The sequence below is a fragment of the Leopardus geoffroyi genome, chromosome D4, assembly GCF_018350155.1.
Source record: "Leopardus geoffroyi isolate Oge1 chromosome D4, O.geoffroyi_Oge1_pat1.0, whole genome shotgun sequence".
NCBI classification, from domain to species: Eukaryota; Metazoa; Chordata; class Mammalia; order Carnivora; family Felidae; genus Leopardus; species Leopardus geoffroyi.
Genome location: NC_059342.1, coordinates 5,021,398 through 5,036,317, shown reverse-complemented (window position 1 = coordinate 5,036,317; position 14,920 = coordinate 5,021,398). Strand labels below are relative to the sequence as shown.

General features: G+C 48.2%; 1 long non-coding RNA gene across 1 annotated transcript; it reads right to left on the bottom strand.

Annotated features, from left to right (window-relative positions):
* Positions 1–13,398: 13,398 nt before the first annotated feature.
* LOC123593180 lies at positions 13,399–14,636 on the bottom strand. The gene is made up of 2 exons (XR_006710171.1): positions 14,570–14,636; positions 13,399–13,817 (listed from the first exon to the last, which is right to left on the bottom strand). It is a non-coding gene; the product is annotated as an uncharacterized LOC123593180 (long non-coding RNA).
* Positions 14,637–14,920: the final 284 nt, after the last annotated feature.

Sequence of the window (14,920 nt, the reverse complement as noted above, 5' to 3'; positions counted from 1 at the left end):
ATATGTTACTTTAGGTGGCCAAAAAGACTTTGCTGATGTAAGTAGCGGACCCTGTGGGGAGATCATCCTGTAGTAGCTGGGTGGGCTTGGTATAATCATTAGGGTTTTCATAACGGGGAGGCACAGGGGATGTGACTCCAGACAGAGGCAGCCATGTGACCAAGGGACAGAAGGACAGAGGGAGCGGTTTGGAGACGCTGCCCCGCTGGCTTTGAAGATGGACGAAGGAGACCACGGGCAAAGGATACGGGTGGGTTCCGGAAGCTGCAAAAGGCAAGGGAACAGGTTATCCCGCAGCCCTACCAACCCATCCCAGAAAGTCTGACTTCCAGACCGTAAGACAGGAAACTGGCACTGTTTCCAGTCACTGAGTTGGCGGTGACTTGTTACAGCAGCCATCAGGCACTAATACAGGCATGTGACGGTAAAATGATGAAAGCTTCGCTTGCTAAGAGGAGAGACAGAGAGTTGCCCGTTTGAGGTAACAGGCTAGACAGCTTCCTGCTGGTTGCTCGGTTTTCTAACAGCCCAGGGGCTACTTAAACACCTCAGGGCTGAGATGTTCTGTATTCACCTCCTTCAACTTAAGGGAAGGAACAGAAGCAGACGTGGAAACTCTCCTCAACCCGAGTATATCTATTTATCTCTCCATTGAGCCCTTTCAACCCACTCATCCCTGAACGTGAACTCGAGTCTTTTCTAAAACACTCTTCACAATGTAGGATTCTCAGGGGCCATTCTCACAGCATAGAAAGCAGGAGGAAAGCCATATAATAATGACAATAAAATACAACATCGCATGCTTACTATTGTCTCATCCTGCCCATCTCATTGATTGAATAGAAATATTACTCTAGGGGCGCCTGGGTGGCTCACTCGGTTAAGCATCTGACTCCGGCTCGTGGATGATCTCGCAGTTCATGAGTTCGAGCCCCTGCCTCGGGCTCTGTGCTGACAGCTCGGAGCCTGGAGCCTGCTTCCGATTCTGTGTCTCCTTCTTTCTTCGCCCCTCCCCCACTCATGCTCTTTCTGTGTGTCTCTCTCTGTCTCTCAAAAATGAATGTGTTAAAAAAAATTTTTTTAAAGGTTTTATTTTGAGAGAGAGACAGAGAGCACAACTGGGGGAGAGGCAGTGAGAGAAGGGGAGAGAGAATCCCAAGCAGGTTTCACACAGCCCAACTCGGGGCTTGAACTCCTACACCGTGAGATCATGACCTGAGCTGATATCAAGAGTCAGCCGCTCGACGGACTGAGCCACCCAGGCGCCCCAGAAAATAAGTGTTTTCCAAGCCACTCACTTACTACCAAACCTCACTTTGCCAGAACATACTTCTCTTAAAAACACAGAAATTTAAAAGGAATAAACTCACAGGTAAAGATTCCCAAGGGAAAGAAATAGATTACAATTCCCTAGTATGGCCTTTAGCAAACACTGACTTAAGTTTGGCTCAACAATGAGCAAACTCATGGCAGAACTAGCTATCAACACATCTGTGCCTTCATTTGAATATGGCAATGAAGAAAAAAGAATGTTTTCTCACTGCTGAAGAGCCCTTGAACTACAGGGCAGTTTCCAACCACTGCTGTGATATTTAGGAAACAAAGTCAGATGATCAGACTGGGGGGCGGGGCTGGGTGGGGGAGCAAAGTATCAGAACAGCAAGGGTGCTGTTTCTTTCACCCCTTTTCTTAAAGCTCAAAGGCACATGGCAGGAAGTAAAGCCTTCTCAGCCCCTGGTTCCTTCCGCTGCTTACCCTACGACCCCACTGTGCCTCCCAGGGCCAGCATGCAAGGAATCCACCTGAACAAGAAAGAAAAGGGCAGGGGAGTGGGGGGGGTGTAAAAGGACTGGGGTCCTCACTGTGACCGATGCTGAGGTCTGATCAGCTTCCGGGCTTCACCACACGCAGAAAATTAAAAGACCGTAGCCGGCCGTGTGCTTGTGAATGTCTAGTGAGACCCCTCCCCCGCAACATCACATCCCTGTCGCGAAGGATTATATTCACCAGGGTGAGGAATCAGAGCAAAAAGGACCGTCTAGATGATTCCACAGCAAATGTTGAAAACACAGAACGGAAGGATGAGACAGTATGTCGTCCTCAACCGCCCTTCAGAAATGATTTGCACTGGGGGCTCCTGGGTGGCTCAGTCAGTTAGGCACCTGACTTCAGCTCAGGTCATGATCTCACAGCTTATGGGTTCGAGCCCCACATCAGGCTGTGTGCTGACAGCTCACAACCTGGAGGCTGCTTCGGATGCTGTGTCTCCCTCTCTTCTGCCCCTCCCCTGCTCACACTCTGTCTCTCTCTCCTTCAAAAATAAACAAACATTAAAAAAAGGGTGTTTTTTTAAAAGAAAGAATTTTCATTGGTCAAAATGTCCCTGTTGACCATTTAGATGCTCTGTAAAACACACACATCGGGTTTGAAAGATGAGGACAACAAAGAGAAGATAAAATGCCTTGTTTACATTCAAATATGTCACTGAAGTGATATTTGGATATACTGGATCAAATAAAATATATTATTAAAATTAATTTCGCCTGTTTTTTTTTATATGGCTACTAGGACATTTAAAATGACATTCGTGCTCACAGTCAAGGCTGGCATTGTGTCCTTCCTGCACAGTCGTGGTCTCAGCAGAGCCCCAGGACCCTCAAAGCCCTGGCGCCCCCCCCCCCCGGTTCCACTGCCCTATTGCACCAGGACATGTCTCAATCTGCTCCGGCTGCCGTAACAGAGCAGCACAGACTGCGGGGCTTAAATAGCAAACTTTGCCGTCTCCCAGTTCCAGAGGCCAGAAGTGCAAAGTCAAGGTGAGACAGAACTGATTCCTTCTGGGGTCCGCGGGGGAAGGATCTGCTCCGGGCTTCAGTCTCTGGCTTGTAGGCATCCCTCTTTCTCTGTGTGTTTACATGGTGTTCCCTCGATGTGCGTCTCCGTCCGAAGTCCTCCCTTTTCTGAGGACTCTGCTGTCTATGTAAGAGCCTAAAGACCTCATTTGAACCTGGCTACCTGTGTCAAAGCCCTCTCTAAATAAGGTCACATTCTGAGTTCCTGGAGGTTAGCACGCCAACGTGTGAATTCGGAGGGGGACACACAAGCCAGCCCATAACAGGGCATGAATCCGGAGAAATCTCCTGTGGCCAAATCGTGGCATTTGTCAAATCAAAGGAATAGCGGTATTTTATTACGCTCCTTATATGATAGCCTCCTCTGTGTGCTAAATCTCCACACATGCATAGATCCGCGTGGTTTTATACAGTCCTCCAGGAGCCGTGACAGGTAATTTACTCCGATGTCACTCAGAGGTCCAATTTGTTTCAGATTCCCCCCCGCTCCAAAGACTCAAACTTATCTTTTTTCTGAAGACTCTTTAGATTTTTCTCATAAAAGAACCAGCTACATCAATGCATAATTCATTATTAGTGTCGCTATTGAAGGATTCCAGCTTAATATGATACTAGATTGCAAAATTCTTTTATTACACCTAGTACAATTTGTTTTCATTCCTGTCTCAATTAAAAATTAAAAATGGGGGCGCCCGGATGGCGGGCTGGGAGGGGTGTGACTCTTGATTTCGGTTCAGGTCATGATCTCGAGGTTCATGGATCGAGCCCTGCATCAGGTGTGGAGCCTGCTTGGGATTCTGTCTCTCCTTCTCTCTCTGCCCCTCCCCCCCCCCAAAATAAATAAACTTCAAAAAATTTTTAAATGTTTCTGAGTTTTATGTTTTTTAATATTTTTAAATGTTTATTTATTTTTCAGAGAGAGGCAGAGTGCACGCTAGGGAGGAGCAGAGAGAGAGGGAGACACAATCTGAAGCAGGCTCCAGGCTCTGAGCTGTCAGCACAGAGCCCAACGCGGGGCTTGAACTCATGAATCGCGAGATCATGACCCGAGCCAGAGTTGGACACTCAACTTCCTGAGCCACCCAGGCGCCCCTAAATGCTTCCGAATTTTGAAACACTTGATTTAAAAATCTCCAAGTTTGTTGGCTTGAAAAGCTTGTCACCATTATACATTATACATTATACATGTGCAAAGCAGGCCAGTTTAGAATTTTTTCTATCGTCCATATGTGTATTGCAGAAGGGCAGAGGAGCTTAGATAAAGAAAAGCAAGGTTGTAAAACCCACTTTACCAAATCCTGGGTCTAGGATGGTTTGCTGTGGGGGCAGGATTGAAGGAATCTGCAGAAACTAGAGACATTTTTGCAAATAATTACGAGCCTTTTGCCTTCTGGCTTGACTTGAAGTCGCGTCTGACCCAAACCGGATTTTAGAGCTGACCACGTATCTTACACCTGGGTGTGGGTGGCCAGTGGGAGTTTGGATGTCAGGAATTCCTCAGGGACAGGAGCCCCTCAAGAGGACGGAGCTGGATGGAAGGGGCGGACGTCTGCTGTGCACCCCGAGCCTCCCCTTTGCCTCCTGCATCACGTTGGGGAGGTTCCAGCCTTCGGGACGCTGCACGTGAGCTCCCGGGTGACCCGTCCAAGGGTGATGGCAGGCAGTTCTACACAGTGGCTCGCGGCTGATTGACTGTTCCTCGTCTGAGAAAGAGCAAATGAAATAAAAATCCCGGGGACATCGTGTGAGGCATCTAATTCCACCTCCTGGATTTATGGCCCTCACTTTTTTATTTTTATTTTTTTAAGTAGACATGAATGGCCAGCGGGGCCGTGAGTTCAGCCACACAAAGCATTGCTCTCCTCCCACTGCCTTCCAACCTGCAAGTGCCTTAGGTGGAAGCTGTCCTTGAATCTGAGCCTTTGGGGCAGTTCTTCAGAGGTTTCACTGCGCGGAACTTTTGTTCTACACCTGCCACGTGCATTCCTTCGGTGTTAGCGGAATAAAGAAACCCCCGAGGGGAGCGGGGCGATGTCACCCCTCCCCAGAGTCTGAGCAGCCCCAGCTTCACACTCCCAAGGCCGCAGGGATGGCTGGAACCCGGATTCCCGGATTTCAGGGTGCAGGCAGCAGGTTTCCGTGCTCATCTTTAGTAACTTAGTGCTGACATCACACCCGAGGCCTTGGGTCGGGGCCGAGCTGCTTCTGTGCTCGCTGCTGTTCCAAGCCCAGAGCAGCAGTGGCTTGGGTCCCCTATGCGAGTTGCTCTGTAGAGAGTCACGGATGGAAACCCGTCCTGGGCAAGCGGCAGGCTCGCCCCTTGCGGGGGGCAGATACATGGGTTTCCTCTGTTCCTAACGGGCAAGGGCGTCACTTGTCCCCTCCCATCGCTAGAGCATTCCTGGGGACATTGTGGGGGCTCTCCCACGTGGATGCCAGGGCACTGGGACGGGGGGGATGTTGCATGGGGCTCACCCCATGGAGGCGAAGGAGCACAGTGGGGGGGGGGCACTGCAGAGGGATTTGTGCACAGGCGACAACATGGAACGTTCAGCGCTAAGATTCCTTTTTTAAAAAAATTTTTAGGGGCGCCTGGGTGGCGCAGTCGGTTAAGCGTCTGACTTCAGCCAGGTCACGATCTCGCGGTCCGTGAGTTCGAGCCCCGCGTCGGGCTCTGGGCTGATGGCTCGGAGCCTGGAGCCTGTTTCCGATTCTGTGTCTCCCTCTCTCTCTGCACCTCCCCCGTTCATGCTCTGTCTCTCTCTGTCCCAAAAATAAATAAACGTCGAAAAAAAAATTTTTTTTTAATGTTTTATTTATTTTTGAGAGAGAGAGAGACAGTGTGTGAGCTGGGCAGGGGCAGAGAGAGAGGGAGACACAGAATGCAAAGCAGGCTCCGGGCTCCGAGCTGGCAGCACAGAGCCTGACCCAGGCCTTGAACCCACCAACCGTGAGATCGTGACCTGAGCCGAAGTCCGACGCCTAACTGACTGAGCTGAGCCACCCAGGCACCCCCGATGACGCCAAGATTCTATGCTCTCCTAATCTTTTCCTGATGTCTCTCAAGATCTAACTGCTGGTCCTTTTGAACACATTTTAATCAGCAATGAACAGCCCATGCTTTCCTTTGAAATGGCTGGTTGACCTTCATCGTGAGGGTGGACGTTCTAGTGTGGCTCCTGAAGCTGTCCTCGTAGACAGGAGCAGCGGAAAGTGGGGTAAAAACCACGTCTGCACACGGGTGTCTGTCAATCCTTTTTCCGTTTTGTGGAATGTTCTAACCATACTGCTGGCCTACTCGGGGCTATTTTGTTTTCCAGTGAGACGCGTCTGCTCAGAGTCATTTACTCCAAATCCAGACGGATCGTGCTAATGGCATGGAAGCTCCCAGAAGGGCTCCAGATTAGAGCCAGCCGCTCTGGGTAAACCTCCTCTCAGGCTCTCCCACCTCTCCCCTCGCCACCCCCAGCTTCTCACTCCACCTTGCTTTACTTTTTCTCCTGTTCCAGACTGATCTGTCTGCTTTTGCTGAGCCCTTGGTAAATACAGCCGCACCAGACGTCCCAAACTTAAATATCCTCAATTAAAATGATCCGCGTGTACAGAGCAGCATCCTTCACTTCCAGCTCCCAGGTGTTGGAGATAGGATGTGGCTGGCCCCGTTTGGGACCAGGTCTCCTTTCGCCCCCCCCCCCCACACACCCCCACAGGCTGACACAGGATTAAGTAACAGACACACAGCCACCCTATGGGTGTAAGAATACATACCAAGAGATTAAAAATAGAGAGAAAACAGAGCCAACATACCAAAAGTATTTACTACAATTATCTAATTCCACTCTGTCTCCTACTTTATTTTTTTTTTTTGGGTGGGGGGGGGGAATTGGTAGCAATATCAACTGAAAAATATTAAGAGTCCTTATCTCTCAGACAGAACGAAAATTAACCATCATTTCATATCTATGGTCCTCACGGATGGTTAATTAGAAAGCTCACCCTTTTCACGGACTTTAGAATTTAAATAAATAAACAAATGTGTCTGGGGTTAGTGTACAAATAGCAGGTGATCCATTGGCCCAGTCAAGTGAGGGAGGCCATGGCAGGGTCACTGTAACCCCTGTCCTTCCACCATGTGGTCAGCAAATCCAACACACTGGCTTTTTGAAGGCAAACCTTCAAGGTTCCCTTTTCCACCCTCGGTCTTCTCTTTGACGTAATTCGGCGAAGGTTTTGTCAACGCAGCCTTCCAAAAATTAATGGGGAAAAAAAAAAGAATAAAATCTAAAGCCTAGATAGAAACTTCATCTTTTGAGATTCAGCACTAGATTCACAACCCGTACCCACCAGATGATTTACATGTGGACAGTCAGCCGCAAGATCGTTATTTCCCTGGAAGGGAAAAGTGGTATCGTTTCAAAGGAAATAAAGTAAATAAACGTGTGCTGCTGTGGAGGAGGAAGCAAAGGCACCCGACTGCAGGGAGCCCGGTGGCCACGGGAGCTCTCCACGGGGATTTCTGCTCTTATCCCGGACCTTGTGGGGTCTGGAATCCCAGAGCGAACAATGGAAGCAATAATAAACCCAGGGCTGAAGACAGACACAAATTGCTTTGAAGATCTGGTGTTTTGTGTCCACGGAGACAAGTAAAGAAACAGTCCTTCTCAGATCACTTTCATCATTGAGACCATGTGACCACAACATCCTCTGAGGCATTAAAAATGGAACGGGAGAAAGCCAGCTTTTGTATGCAAGGCGTTGGTAGCTGCATGGATAAAATGCTCCAAGTTTAGTTTAGGCTGAAACTAAAGGCTAACAGTCAATAACAGGAGACGTTTTAAGGAAAAGCAAAATAGGGGATAATGAAATACATACACATGGCAAAACTTGGTAGCAGGTTGACAGTGGACCGATTTATCTGGAGAAAATCACGAAAACCTATAGGTCATCGTTGATGCTAAGAATTTATTAAACAGGTTATAAAGCAATTACGTTTTTCCATTCTGAAGACTCTGTTTGATATCGCCCTAAGCTTAATTTACTCTCCTGTTTGGTTCTTTCATTTCTTTGTGTTGGAAGTAACTTTCAAGAGAAATAATGTCATTTGGAATCAATGTTTCTTTTTCCTGAAATTGATAACAAGTGTCAGGTCACCATAAAAACGGTCCTGAATTTCCCAAGACCGGATACATCAACGAACACAGCCAGGGCTATCTTGGGTGTGGATGACAGAGGCAATTCAAACCTGTTGTAGCAGGAGAGGCACCTTGGCTTTATGTAATCAAGATGTTCAAGAGCAGGCTTCAGGTCCAGCTGTATCCAAGGTACCAACAATATCTTGGATCAGGTCTTACCCTCTCCATTCCTGCCTTCCTCGGATTAGCGGCATTTTCTTCTGTTTTCTGCAGTAACTCTTCCCTTGTTTTCTGCATGTGTTGGTATCTCTTATTTACCTGCTCATGTTTGGGAGCTGCCATGACCGGGAGCTGGTGTGTACCTCCTGAGCCCAGGTGAAAACCCTCTTCCCTGGAAGCGAGTGTGGTTTGGATAGCAGGAGCCTGGCATGGGTGATATGTGGAGAGCGCAGGCTGAGGGGCTCTCCTCCAGGATGGGGGAGCCCGTGACTCAGGTACCATCCTGCTCTAACCTGCGTTACCTTCCTGTGCAGTGCCCATCTCGCTCCCACTCCTCAAAGGCAAAGCGGCGTGAAGGATTCTTCAATTCCCCATCTCCCCCCCCCCCCCCCAGCCTTGTTGTTGCCATTCCTAGTAGATCCCAGGCACCACTGTACCTGACCTCTCAGCAGCAGGGGACAATTGTGACAGCTCACACCTCCTTATCGCCAGCTCAGTGCCACCGTATCTTCCTGCTTTCCTTCCTGCCTCCCAGAATGTCCCAACTCCCTCTGACTACTGAGCATGCGAGTCCTGCAGAACTCAGTCCTGGGCGTTCCCCTCTCCTACTCTCCATCCACACCTTTGCCTGCTTCCCTCATCTATGTAAGAAGACACGATACACACGGTCATTCAGTATGTGTGCTGATGAATGAATGAATGAATGAATGAGCTGCCAGGGTGGAGTGAGCACGCCAGCACTCTAAGTAACTCCTTCCAAGCCTGGCTGGCATTGACCTCTGCAGGACCACTCAGGACACCCCCACCAGGGAGCTCCCCAGGGCATGGCTTTGCCGCAGCTGGCCAGGACCGCCTCCCAATCCTTTCTGAACCTGAACATCGTTGCAGAGGTGGGATGGTGAAGGCGGGCTCGTCCCCTGGAATTCTGTGTTTCCTGGGTACTTGCAGAGAACCGTTCTCCCCGCCATGTTCCTTTATCCACCCACTGATGGTGCAAATGTCCCGGTTTGGAAAACGATCCTTTCCCGTGTAATTATCACAGCTTTGCGAGCTGGCCCCAGACAGGTGTCATAGCAATGACGCCAGTGGTCCCCACAATTGGGGAAGCCAGGCACCCAAAGCTTATTCCCTATTCTGAGAAACAGCACCTGAGAACCTGATTTGGTCGACTACTTTAATATGCTATAAGTGAAATAAGTACATTGAATTTCCACGGACAAATCACAGACGACAATGCTTTCTTTAAAAATTGGGGCGCCTGGGTGGCTCAGTCGGCTAAGCGTCCGACTTCAGCTCAGGTCATGATCTCATCAGGTTCATGAGTTCGAGCCCCCCCATCGGGCTTGCTACTGTCCGCCTGTCAGCCCAGAGCCCACTTCAGATCCTCTGTCCCCCTCACTTTGCCCCTCCCCCACTTGCACGCTCCCCAAAACAAATATTTTAAATAAATAAAAATAAACAAATAAAAACAAGCACCACAAAAATGTGTTTGATTTTGGGGGGTGTTTAAAAATAAAAGCACGAGTACATGGTGACAAAGTCCATTGAAAGCAAAGGCCTTTTGAGTTTTGTCTCACGGCGGAATAACAAACATGACAGAACCCTCAAAAGCCATTTTGACATGTAATTTTATCTTTCCTGACAAAAGTGATCAATTTTGTCATCAGCAATTGTCCAGACATAAAAAAAAAAATTAAACTTTATTGCTACTATTTCAGCAGCTGGGAAAAAGAGGGAAAAATCAAACGTTCTTTTGCAGCAAAATGCTTTCGCCTATAAATAATACAGTAGAGTTATGTATGTACGTGTCTATGCATAGATGTGTGTGTGCTCTTCGATTTTAGATAGCACTTCATTCTCCTGTTAATATGCTACACATGAATTTGAAACTAAAAATATTAAGCATTGATATAGAAAAGGAACAATAAACCCTTAAAAAAGAAAAAAATGAATAATAACACTACCGGGATAATTTATGTTTGTAATTTTTGTCTTGACTGTTTGGGTCATATTTACTGCTTTGAAACTTTAATGTGGACATACTCAAAAGTGCCCACTTCTGCAGAATTCCCATTTGATTTTACGTTTAAAAAGTACCAGTCTCTAAAAACAGATAGGGAGGCAAACCGTAAGACACGGTTAAGTACAAACGGAGGGTGCTGGCAGGGTGTTGAGTGGGGGGTGGGCACGAAGGAGGGCACTTTTTGGGATGAGCACTGGGTGTTATATGTAAGTGATGAATCACTAAACTCTACCCCTGAAACCATTATCTCACTGCACGTTGACTAACTTGGATTTAACTACATTTTAAAAAACGAAGTCTCATCAGAACCTGGGTCTGCTCTACACTGGGCAACACCTCCACCTAGTGACCTTATGGCTTCATTACACAGCAGCCAAAAAAAATTCACCGCATTCAAGAGAAATCTTTTTTTAATTTTATTTATTTTATTTTATTTTATTTTCATTTATTTTTATTTATTTCATTTCGAGAATCATATTTATTTACGTATTTACTTAGAGAAAGTCTTTTTTCAAATAGTAACAACCGTTAAAAACGATTAAATGTATACATTTATACAACCCATAAGCAAAGACACCAGACCAGGATATTTACACACGCAGCACACATCAAATACATCTCAACGTTTTGTAAGCTGAGAATCATTACCTGTCTGAACAACCTAAAATGTTCCACTTCCTGGGGTTAAATTCCCGAAGATATATATATATTTTTTTTTAATTTTTTTTTTCAACGTTTATTTTTGGGACAGAGAGAGACAGAGCATGAACGGGGGAGGGGCAGAGAGAGAGGGAGACACAGAATCGGAAACAGGCTCCAGGCTCTGAGCCATCAGCCCAGAGCCCGACGCGGGGCTCGAACTCACGGACCGCGAGATCGTGACCTGGCTGAAGTCGGACGCTTAACCGACTGCACCACCCAGGCGCCCCCCCGAAGATATTTTAAAGAACGTTAATTAAGTTACACAGGAAAGTATGAGCTATCTGTTAACCACCCAGACCAGGGCTGGCAAAAAGCCAAAATGAGATTCATTCAGTCAACAAATTCGTGCCGAGTTCCAGCCAAATGCCAGGCACTGTGTGGTTGATACACATGAATGAGACGATCCCTGCCCTTAAGCAGCTTGGGGTCAATGCTTGTCTTCTCTAAAGTGACTCTACCGTAATTAACCCCAAGCCATCAGAGATAAAAGGAGCACCGACATGTAACAAAAGAAATGTAAGCTCCCCGTTTACCTGTGCAAAGTAATATTACTCAGTGATTTATGACCTTCTTACTGTGTGTGCCTAAACTGCCATGAAACACGGCAGGTACTCTGCACACGTTTTTCCATTCCAAATTTAACGTTGCTGAAAACACAGTGAATGCAGGCTTTACTGTTTCATATCCACGTGAGGGGATGGTCTCCCGCAAATTTAAAGATAGCCAGAGCGGCCACCCCTGCTCTTCCTTCAAGTGCAGGCAATAAAAACACATTTGAGTAACACTCAAGAAAATAATATCTAAGAGTAGATCTTAAAAGCTAAAATATTATGTCCAAGATGATGTTATTAGACCAAAAATGGTCACTGCCTCATATGCCTTGGCTGACACTCTTCATATGCATTAGCGTTTCAAAAAGCTGTGTTTACAATTATCATCTGGTCCACTTGAGACCGACACTCTGAGGTCCTGCATGAGGTCCCAGCAAGTCCACATTGGTAGCAGACATGATCTCGGGTTTGGGAATCTCTGGGTCCGGCTGCAGGGCCAACTAAACAAACACACTGTCGCGCTGAATAGCGCATGAATAGCAATCTTTTGAAAACACGGCTGAGCTGGAAAGACGCCAAAGGGAGACGTCCCACCCACACAGCAGAAGATGGTTAGCACGTGACCACACAAACTTTTGCTGAGCACAAAATTCTTGCCAGCAGGGACACAGAAAAGCAAACGAGTAAAGCACATAGCACGTTGGTGGTAAGTTCTATGGAGGAAAAAAGCCGGGGAGGGGCAGTGCAGGGGAGATGGTGAGAGCACTGGAAGTCAAGATAGAAAGGTCAGGAAAGGTTGCTGAAAAACAGACATCTGGGCAAAAGTCCTAGGCGATGGGGCTCCTGGGTGGCGCAGTCGGTTAAGCGTCCGACTTCAGCCAGGTCACGATCTCGCGGTCCGGGAGTTCGAGCCCCGCGTCAGGCTCTGGGCTGATGGCTCAGAGCCTGGAGCCTGTTTCCGATTCTGTGTCTCCCTCTCTCTCTGCCCCTCCCCCGTTCAAGCTCTGTCTCTCTCTGTCCCAAAAATAAATAAAACGTTGAAAAAAAAATTAAAAAAAAAAAAAAGTCCTAGGCGAGTAAGGAAAAAGAGTGAAGTCCAGGGAAGGGATGTGCCAGGCAGAGGTCAGCACTGGAATAAAGCCTCACAGCAGGGTTCTCAGGAATAGGAAGTTGGCCTGGAGGCTGAGGGCTGAGTGGGGGTAGGAGGAAGGGCATTGAATTGGGGGGGTGGGGGATGGTGAGCAGGCCATGTGCAACCTCGTAGAACCCAGCGAGGAAGTTGGCTGTTCTCCCCTAATTTAACTTAAAAAAAAAAAAGCAGTTCACCCATTTCCCTGGCCTCTGACAACCACCCACCCAATCTGTTCTCCACTAAAAAAGAGCCCTTCTCTGTTATGGTGGTGGTTTGCGGGGCATTCAGGGAGGGGTTAGATCCCACATATGAGTGAAATCATATGGTATTTGTCTTTCCCCATCTGACTTATTGCATTTAGCATAATACTCTCTAGGTCCATCTCTGTTGTCACAAATGGCAAGAGTTTGTGGCTGGATTTGTTTATGGCTGAATAATATTTTAATTTTTCAGTGTGTGTGTGTGAGACATTTCTTTTTTCATTCATGTGTTGATGGATACTTAGGCTGTTTCCACATCTTGGCGATTATAAATAACGATGCAACCAACGTGAGAGTGCAGGTATCTTTTCAAGTTAGTGCTCTTGTCTTCTTCTCATAAAATGTACAGCAGTGAAATTGCTGGATCATACGGTAGATCTATTTTTTTATATTTTGAGGAACCTCCACGGTGGCTTTTCCGTATGTTCTGCACACATGGGCTGCACCAGGTTACATTCTCACCAACAGCGTACGACGTTTCCCTTTTCTCCACATCCTTGCCAACACTCGTTATTTCTTGTCTTTTAGATAATAGCCAGTCTGACAGGTGTGCAGTGACATTTCATTGCATTTCCCTGATGATGAGTGATGTTGAGCATTTTCTCATGGACCTGGTGGCCATCTGGATGTCTTCTTCGGAAAAATGTCTAGTCGAATCTTCTGCCCATTGGTTAATAGCAGAGTCGTGGGAGTTCCTTGTCACAGCCTGAGATGGCTTCCTGATGTGGCAAACACCATCATCGTCTGGTCCACTCTGGCCAGGAAGATCAAGAATTGCTTATGACCATTCAAATCTAGACCCTTCTCTCCCTGTTCTTCTCTCTCTGCTCTGCAGCTCTGATGAGAAGCAGAGGAGTGTTTGCTCCCTGCAGGTAGGATTTCTATGCCAGGGGCCCCTACCTAGCTCCCAAGAATTGCTTCGTTCCAGGAATGTTGGGACCAGGTCCTGCAAAACAAATTCATCTCAGTTGGAACCTTCATCCATGACCCACACCTGACTTCCCTGCAATTTCCTAGGGTAGTAGGCTGTGCCATCTGTGGAAAGTCTGGAAACCACACAAGGAACCAGGAGTCTCCGTGTTAAGAGATTAGAGATTCCAGAACGCGAGAAATAGATTTACCACAGGGTGGGATCCACTCCATGCTGCCTTCATCATCACATCCCCAAGTACGCACCTACGGCTGTAAACGCTGCAATGCTGAGTGGTAGAAAGGATTTCAGAAGGTGCAGAAGACTGGGAGGAAACCAAATCTGCCTCTGAACGTGAACTCCCTCACCAAAAAGCTTGTGACACCGAGTATATCCCATCACCTCTCTGAGATGGTATATCAACCATTTCAATGGTTGCTGCTGTTGCTGGTGTGTGTGTGTGTGTGTGTGTGTGTGTGTGTGTGTGTGTGTTTTAAGGTAGAATCGAATACAAAGGAGAGTGAATGGTCTTCTGAATCCAGAAGGGTACACTTAACCAGTGCTTATCGCTTGGCATGTGGCTCATTCTTCACAGGTGGCATCTTATTTGATGGTCGGAATAAGCAGCCGTCGCTGTCCATGCCCACGGGCAGAGGGGGACACTGAGTCTCCGTAGCCTCTCACCCCGCCCCTGGTGACTCAGCGGCAGCTAGAATCTGCCCTGGGCCCTGCGGCTGCCAGCCTCCCCTGCACACCCACGGCCCGAGTTTTCCTGTCCCCGCGCCCACCCGACTCCACAGAGACGCGCAAGCACCTACCAGCCCCCTCCGCAGCCGAGTCGACTTCCGGGGGCGGCTCCCCGCGGCCGGAGGCGGGGCTGCGCATGCGCACAAGGCACAGCGGGGGGTGGGGGGGAAGGGGGGTTCATTCCCAAGGTGCTGTGCGGTAAGCTCCCACGAGGCTCCACGCGGCCGTAGTCGACGCCACGGTGGGGACGTGTGGAAGTGACGGTGTCTGTCGCGGGAGGTCCCCGGAGGGTTGTGGGGCGGCGATGGGTCAGCTTCTCCCCGCGTGCGGCCCCGCTCTGGGCCAGGCCGCGCTCGCTCCGGGAGACCCTCCGGCCGGCCAGGCGCCGCCTG